Genomic DNA, 8071 nt, shown 5'->3' with positions numbered 1-8071 from the left:
CTGAGGCCTAGAGAGGGACTTGCCCAGGGCACACCGTCGTGGAAGCAGGACTGGGGCCCGGGCCTCCTAATTCCCTTTGACAGTCCCCTTCATGACGGTGACTGTTCTGTTCTTGCCTCCGATCTAGACATCTCCTCTGTTTTATAAAACACAGATGCCCGGTGGCCATTCCCGGAGCGGGTGGCGTCTAATCCTCCCGGGCCGCGTGGTGGAACGGGAGCCTCAGTCTGGCGTCCAGGCCCGGAGTGGCACGTGAGTCTTGACAGACACCAGCTGTGTGATCTGGGCCGGGTCGCTGGCCTCCCCCGAGACCGACTTCACATCTGTAAACGGGCTAAGGACACGCTTCCTTTGGGGCTGTTGGAGGTAGCAAATGGGATGACACGTGCAAAAACGTTTCGTACATGTGAAAATACTTTAAATGTGTGAGTTGCTATTTCTCGGCGGAAGCGGTCAGTGGCTGACTACAGAACTGTGCTCTCTCTCTAATCAGAAGGTCAAGAACAGCTGGAAAAAAAAAAAAACCCAGGGCGGTGTCAGCTTGATTCCCCTCAGGTGGGCTGGCTAATTTACATGCGGGTTGATTATTAGTGAAACACCTGACATTTGGTTCCTGCTCCAAGAACTTGGGATGACCTCCTCTTTCATGTTCTCTGGACACTCAGAGGAAGCCCCCTCAGAGGCTGCAGGGACAAGGAGTGAAAGTTCTGGGAACATTTCCCTGGGGCCAGATTAGGGGGGTGGGGTTCACAAGCTCCGTCTTAGTCCGGGGGAAATTTTGTCACTTGGAATTATTGACCATGTGACGGGAAACCAGGAACCAACTTCTAGGTGTGGCTGGCACCAGGCCCAAGTCCACTTGGCAAGAGTGGGGGCATCGGCTGATCCACTAGGGCATGAACTCCCCTTCCCCCCAAGTCTTCCCCAGCGCCATGCCCGGCACATCACAAGATCAGACAGCATGCAAGCATGAATGCAGGTCTGTGGTCTTCCCAACAAGTTGTGTGCATGCACGTGCGTGTGAGTGAGTGTGTGTGTTCATTAGCCAGCCTTAGGAGCATGGAAATCTCCCAAAGGATGTCGCCTCCCCAGTCAAGCCCCGTGGAGCCAGCGGGTGACAGCCTTGGTGCCCGGGGAGTCTCAGCAAACGGAGGAGTTGGCCGTGACTGCTGAGCCGGGGGAGGCCCCATCTGCCCCCGCATTTTACTTGGGTCAGGGGACTCTGCGTCTGAGGCATGGCTTCAGCCTCCAGGCCCAGGAAGCAAAGCCTGAAATGAACACATGAAGAAAGGAGGCTATTCGGGGGCGGGGGGGGGACGCACGCACCTTCACAGAAGGCCAGAAATACGACCATCCGGGAAAGAGCCCTCTCTTTTCGCACTGGGGACGCTATCTCAATGCTGGTGGCCTGCCTGCAGGACACGCTGGGCGGAGTCAACAGGAGGGAGCCCTCCGCCTGCCAGGATCTGCACCCGATTTACATCTGTTTTGCACAGATCTGCTGCCTTCGGGGACTTTCAAGCTACCCCTTCATCAGAGTCCCCCGAAGAATAAGTACTTTTCTCCTCTGTTGGGCTTCCAGGGAGGTCCCCGCCGCGGAATAAAATAAGAAAACAATGGAGATGCTGGGGACACAGGGAGGACCTAGTGGTCTTATGATGATAGTTGGTCCAGCCATGAAAAGCGATCTGTCCACGCCTTTCTGCAAGACGAGTGGGTTGCAGTTTAAAAAAGACACGTGCGATGAGCTCATTCGGAAAGCAGGGAAAGGTCCTTTACCGAGCACCCTGAAAGTGGCGAGAGAGAGACTCAGAGATAGCTGTACACCCACCTTCGCAGCGGCAGTGTCCACAACGGCCACGTGGCGGGACACTCCAGTGTCCAGCGACAAATGAATACATAAACGAAATACAGCACATCCGCACCGTGGAATATTATGCAGCCGTAACAGGAGGACAATTCTGACACCTGCTACATGGATGAAACTTGAAGACATGTTGAGTGACATAAGGCCACCGCAGAGGGACAAATGCTGTGTGATCCCACTTATCTGCAATATCTACAACAGGCAAAGTCACAGACACCAAAGGGAGAATGGTGGGTGCCAGTGGCTGGAGGAGGGGATGGGGGGTTATTGTTTAATGAATACAGAGTTTCAGTTTTGCAAGACGATAAAAGTTCTGTGGATGGATGGTGGTGGCGGTAGCACAGCAGCGTGCACGTGCCGAACGCCACGGAACTTGACAGAGTTAAGACGGCAAACATGTTACGTGCATTTGCCACTGTTGAAACAAGCGTCTTGCCCAGCGCTCCCTTCTCACGGGCGAGGGAAGCCGGGAGGCAGGGAGGCAAAGGCACATCCGGAACCATGTCCCTGTGACCAGGACCTCAGTTTCCGTCACCGCATGTTCCGATGATTTTTTTTTAACCTTCAAATGAGTTTTCGAGTTTTTATTATGAAAACTTTCAAACAGGACAGTGAATGAAACGTCTAGACGAGCGCCCAGACAGCCACTGCATCTGCTCAGCAGGAGTTAGCATTTGCCAAATACGCTTTATCTCTCTATGTGCACATGTGTATATGTATAAATGTCTTGCTTGATAAAATATTTTGAAGGTATATTGCATACATTATGGCACTTCATCCATAAACACGTGAGACTATTAGCTCCTAAAAATAAGGCTATTTCGTATAGTCGCCTAACTACGGTGTCATCATCACACCTAAGAAAACTGTCAGTAATTCCCTAATATTGTCGAATAGCCAGTTTATGCTCACTTTTTTGCAATTTCCCCCAATTTTCTCTTGGAGTTGCTGTTTTAGAAGCAGAATCCTGCTACATTCGAGCATTACGCTTGCCTCTTTAGCCTCTCGTGTGATAGGACGGTTTCCCATACCGGGGGTCCCTACCCGAGCTGTGGTCTGGGACCGGCCCGTGGCCTTTTAGGAACCGGGCCGCACAGCAGGAGGTGAGCGAAGGCCGAGCTCATAGCTGCTCCCCAGCGCCAGCGTTACCGCCTCAGCTCCACCTCAGATCATCGGGCATTAGATTCTCATAGCACCAGTCCCAGGTGCCACAAAGGCTGGGGACCGCTGCCCTATACCCTGTTGACATTGACTCCCCTGCTAAGAGTCCAGTCCAGTAGCAGGTCCTGTCTACTGGGCTTGTCTCTTCGTTTCCCCGTGGCGCCGTTAACCTGTTCCTCCGTCCCACATACATGGGAAGATGGATCCAAGGCTTGATCAGACTCAGGTGACGTGTCTTAAGGCAAGGACACTTCACAGGTGATGCTATGGGCTCCGTGGTACTAGAAGCACCTAACATCAGGCTGTCCCACCTTAGCGATGCTGTTCGGTCACCTGGCAGCTCTCTCCATCATAAATGTGAGTTGAGAAGCAGTCTGTGGGGTAGGACTTTGTCACCATGTAGCATCCTGTTCTCCTACCTTCTGGAGGCGGGCAGCTACAAGCCAAGGGACATTAAGACTGTCTGCCACCACCAAAAGGTTGGAAAAGGCATTCTTAAACAGAAACTGAAAAATCCAAAGCGTACGTTTAAACAAAAATGAACTTGATATCATCAAAATTAAACCTTCTTTCCAACGAAGTACAATATAGTTAATAGGACGACGTGAGATCAGGAGTAGACATTTTAAACAGCTCTAAGCCAACGAGGGACACATTTCTAAGCTATGTATAGGGCACGCCTGCAAATCAACAAGGAAAAACATGGAAAAATGGTCAAAAGATAAAAATCAGCAATTTATATAGAGAGAAACCCATGAGACTAAGAAGAACTTGAACTACGAAGAAATGCTCCATCTCCTTAAGAGTCAGAGATGGGTCAATTAAAGCAAGACCGTGTCACTCTAGCCCTATTATACTGCAAAAAAATTTGAGAGCTAGTTGACGCCAAGGGTTAGCAGGGATGTGGCCACTTTTGCGGACTTGTAGAGGGAGCGTAGCCTGGGGCAGCGTCCAGGAGGACAGTTCGAGGTGTTGTTTAAAAGTCAGTCTGTGTGGAGGCATGTTTAGTACCATGATCGTGGCGACAGTATGACGGGTACATGCAGGTGTCGAGTCATCAAGACGTAGACATTACATGTGTGCAGTTTTTTCGTATATCAATTATACCTTAATAAGGATAAAAAAAAAAAAAAACTCCCCGGAAACGACAAAAACCAGTAAGTCCAAGCATACCCCGTGACCCATCGGTTTTACTACTAGTTATGTGCCCCAAAGAAATTCCCAGCCAGCTCCACGGGGAGCAAGTACAGTGATGTTTATCACAGTGTTCTTTCTGGGTGTCGTTCCCTGGAAGAGTGGGTAGGACATTGGGATCGATCCGCACCGTTGAGTAGCTGTCAGCAGTCGGCAGCTACTGGCTGGATGTATACAAAGCAATGCGCGTGGAGCTTCAAAACATAACACTGAGTGGGGGAAAAGGAAGAAACAGATTGGCATCTATGACACCACCCATTTACATAGGTTAAAAATACACGCGTAGGTGTATATATATAGTGTTAGTCTATTTGGACACAGCGCTAAACAGCAAGGGGACGATGATGAGATTGGAGAGGCCAGGGCTGTGGAGGGCCTTGGGGGCCGCTCTTGGGAGCTTGGACTCCATCCTGCAGGAGATGTGTGGCCACTGAAGGCAGGGTGACTGGCTGGGGGCCTGCCACACAGAAGCTGAACGCCGAAGCAAGAGGACAGCTCAAATAGATGAACGGAAGGCGCCGAGGGGGAGATATTTCTGGCTAGTGGTGTCCTCCCGAAGGCCTTCAAATCTCATGGTGTCTAGAAGGCCTTTTGTTTGCAGGGGACAGAAACCCAGCTAAAAGTAGCATCGGCAAAAATAGTTATTGCCTCTTGGAAGTTGGAAGCTGGGTGGAGCTGGTCTGGGGGATTCTGGAAATTCGAAAGCTAGTAACCTACATTTCTCCTTCCATCTCTTTGTGTCTTTTCCATCTTTTGGCCGGACTGCTCACAGAGCCTGACATAGGAGAGGGGAGGGAGAGGGTCACAGCTTTCTGACCCCAGTTTAGTGACCGCCCCCCCCCCAGGAGGAAAGACAAAATCTCTTTTTAGTGTCCATATATAAGGACCCAGCTCAAGCCACACGTCCAACCGTGGGCCCATCACTTTTGCTAGACGATGGGGATCTTGCATTGGTGAGGTCTGGTCCGGGTGCCTGTGGCCTGAGGGTGGTACTACGCTTGTCCCCAGGAAGGTGAAGGGGACACACCGCACAGACAGATGCAATGGATGTGCATGCCACACATCCATCCAGTGGGCGCCACCTGCTCACCGGGTGGCGGGGCTGGGGGGAAGCCCCTGCCACAGGGAGGCTCTAGGGTGGCCCTGGAAGGTAGTGGTCTGATGAACATCTATTTAGCAAGTGACAAAAATCAACCCAGAGAAGTGGAAAGTGTCTAGGCTGCCGGACTAAGCAGTGGCCAGAGATGGTGGCCGGGCTGCTGCTTTTTTTTTTCCAGCCTCTTCTCATGAGCTCCTGGTGGTCTATGCTGAGGGAACAATTACCATTGTTCTTCCAGACACTGTATAAACAGTAGCGATGTGGTTATGGCCCCCCAGGGCCAGGAGCTGATGAGCTCGAGTATCTGAGGAGAGCATTCCGGGGGGATGAGGTCACCTAGCCAAGGAAAGTTGGGGGTGGGGGACGGGGCTCTTGCGTCACAGCTCTGGAGCAGTGCCTGTCCCCCAACTCCACCCCTTCACCTGACCTCTCCCCAACACTGGTGGTCTCACTGATCTCTGGACGCGCCTGGAGTCCCCGCCTGGTGTGAAACGAAGGCGGGAGGCTGGGCCTGGAAACGGTTCGTGGACTGGAGGAAGGGAGAGGCGCTGCCCCTTCTCCCCTGACCTTTCCATTTCTGGCCCCCAAGCTGACTCTGCTTGGGTGGCGACAGAGAAGTTAGCATTGGGTGACCTGACTCCTAGGAGTGACGGACGCTGGCTGTGAGCGCAGTTTACGCAAACTTAACACTTACTGAACGAGGCCCTGCGTTAGTTATCGCTTAATGTCTCACTGGATCCGCCCCGAATCTCCATTAGGTAGGCATCGCTATCCCCACCAGGTAGTTCCCTTAGTGAGGAAACTAAGAGATCCGCCCCGAATCTCCATTAGGTAGGCATCGCTAACCCCCCCCCGGCCCCCAGGTAGTTCCCTTAGTGAGGAAACTAAGGCTTACCCAGTTAGTGTGATGGCAGAAACTGGCATTCAGACTCTGGTCTGTTTGCATCAAGAACTCTTGGCTTCCTCCAACAGCCCCCATGACCACTGTGACTAGTGGAATCCCAGCTCAATGCCCACCTCCCTCACAGGCTGGTTATCAGGGTTGCCCACGGCTCACCGGCCTCCAGGAGGGTTGGGGGTGAGTGGGTAGGGCCTGAAATACAGCCCGGGTCCTTTTCGCATGGGCTAAGGGCGCAGAGGGGGGTGCCTTTTCCTAATTCTCACCAAGAGAACGATGGCTGGCCACAGCTCTATCCTGAAGCATGCTGGGCCTCTGGGAATTCTGACAACACCTACCCTGCTGGGCACTCATGCACCAGGCCCCTTAAATCCTGTTCTGCCTTGCATTGTGACCCAAATGGTTCCCATGACAAAACTTGTTTTTCGCATAACCCGCCCAGTATTTTCCTGCTTCCAGACTCTGCTTTTGGGTCTCTGGGCCTGGAATGCCTTTTTCTTCCCAACCGCCTCTCACTTCTATTTTATAAAATCTACTTTTCCCTTAAAATCCAGTCAGATGCCCACTCCTAAAAGCCTTTCAACACGTCAGACTTCACCTGACTCTGCCGCCTCTCTCACAGTTTTGTGTCTGTCCTAGCGCTTATGTCCTGCCTGTGATAAGGACCATCATATATCGAGCATTTACTGTACTCTGCGTAGGATACTGTATTTAAACATTCTCCCTATTTTATTTCCCCGAATCTTCGCGAATATTATGCCCACTTCGCAGAGGAAGAAACCGAGGCTCGGAGGGCTTCCAGACTTGTCCAGGTTTACAGCTAGGAAGCAGCACCGGACCAACCGAGTTATGAGGCTGAGGTTTTGATTTTTTAAGCCGCCTGCTCGGATTAGGGCGGTTTCCATAGCTGTCGTGATTAGGTCTCGAGGGTAAGCAACCCGAGGGCAGAAGCCAGTGGTTCTTCACAGTCCAGACGTGGGCTTTTGCAAATATTCTGCCAGGAAAAGATGGGTGCCCTGATACCGCGTTTCCCTCCTCCCCTAGGTCAGGTGCCACACTCCTCGAAGGCTGCAAGGCAGACCCTTCACCCCTCGCGAGCCCAGAGCCGAACCTCGGCGGCGGGGCACCGGGTCCGCGAAGCAGACGCAGCGGAGAGAAAAACCCCCCCGAACCACACCCAGCCCGGCGAACTTGTTTACGCCTCTTGCACAGCCCCGCCCGCCGGCCGGCCACGTGACCGCCGCCCCGCCCCCTAACCCTCTCGCGTGGCTCCTCCCGCCACGCCGGCCCTTCTTTTTGCCTCCTTGGGAGTCACAAGATCGCTCAGCGCCCTCCTCTCGGGATCCTTCCGCCCGTCCCCGCCCCCCTGCCTTTCAAACGCTCCTCGGCGTTTCTTCTCGACCGGTTCGCATCACCAGTAATGAAAGGGACGGCCTCCGTGGTCCGACGAGGCTGCCGACCGCGGCCGTCCGTCCTGGGATTCGAGGGGGACGCGCGACGCCGCTAGGGACTCTTTTCCGTGGCGGAGGTTGCGGGCTTCCGCGGACGTTTCACGAGGGGGGAGGTGCTGTACGTCCAAGATGGCGGCGCCCTGTAGGCTGGAGGAACTGTGAGGTAAACAGCTGAGGGGGAGGAGACGGTGGGTGAGTATGGGGGTGTCGCCCCCTCCTTTTCACGAGGGCTTCTCGGGGCGGCCCTGGCACCATGACCTCAGTCGGGGAGGTCTTGGGGGGCTGGGGCAGGAGGCTCACTTGCTGGGGAGGGGACCTCGGGAAGGGGGTCCGGAAAGCGTTCCCCTCCCTCTTATTACGCGCTTTCCCCGGTGGGGCCCGGCTGGGCCGGCGCGGCCCCG

General features: G+C 53.6%; 1 protein-coding gene across 1 annotated transcript in view; it reads left to right on the top strand.

Annotated features, from left to right (window-relative positions):
- The first annotated feature begins 7511 nt into the window (after positions 1 to 7511).
- The window catches only part of TSC1 (TSC complex subunit 1), a 42939-nt gene continuing 42379 nt past the window's right edge, over positions 7512 to 8071 (top strand). The window contains 1 exon segment of the mRNA XM_025051129.1: positions 7512 to 7862. The gene's annotated coding sequence lies outside the window, so the exon portion shown is untranslated.

The sequence above is a fragment of the Pteropus alecto genome, unplaced genomic scaffold (genome assembly GCF_000325575.1).
Source record: "Pteropus alecto unplaced genomic scaffold, ASM32557v1 scaffold67, whole genome shotgun sequence".
NCBI lineage: Eukaryota > Metazoa > Chordata > Mammalia > Chiroptera > Pteropodidae > Pteropus > Pteropus alecto.
The sequence above is the reverse complement of the archived record's forward strand: the minus strand, read 5'-3'. Positions and strand labels throughout refer to the sequence as shown.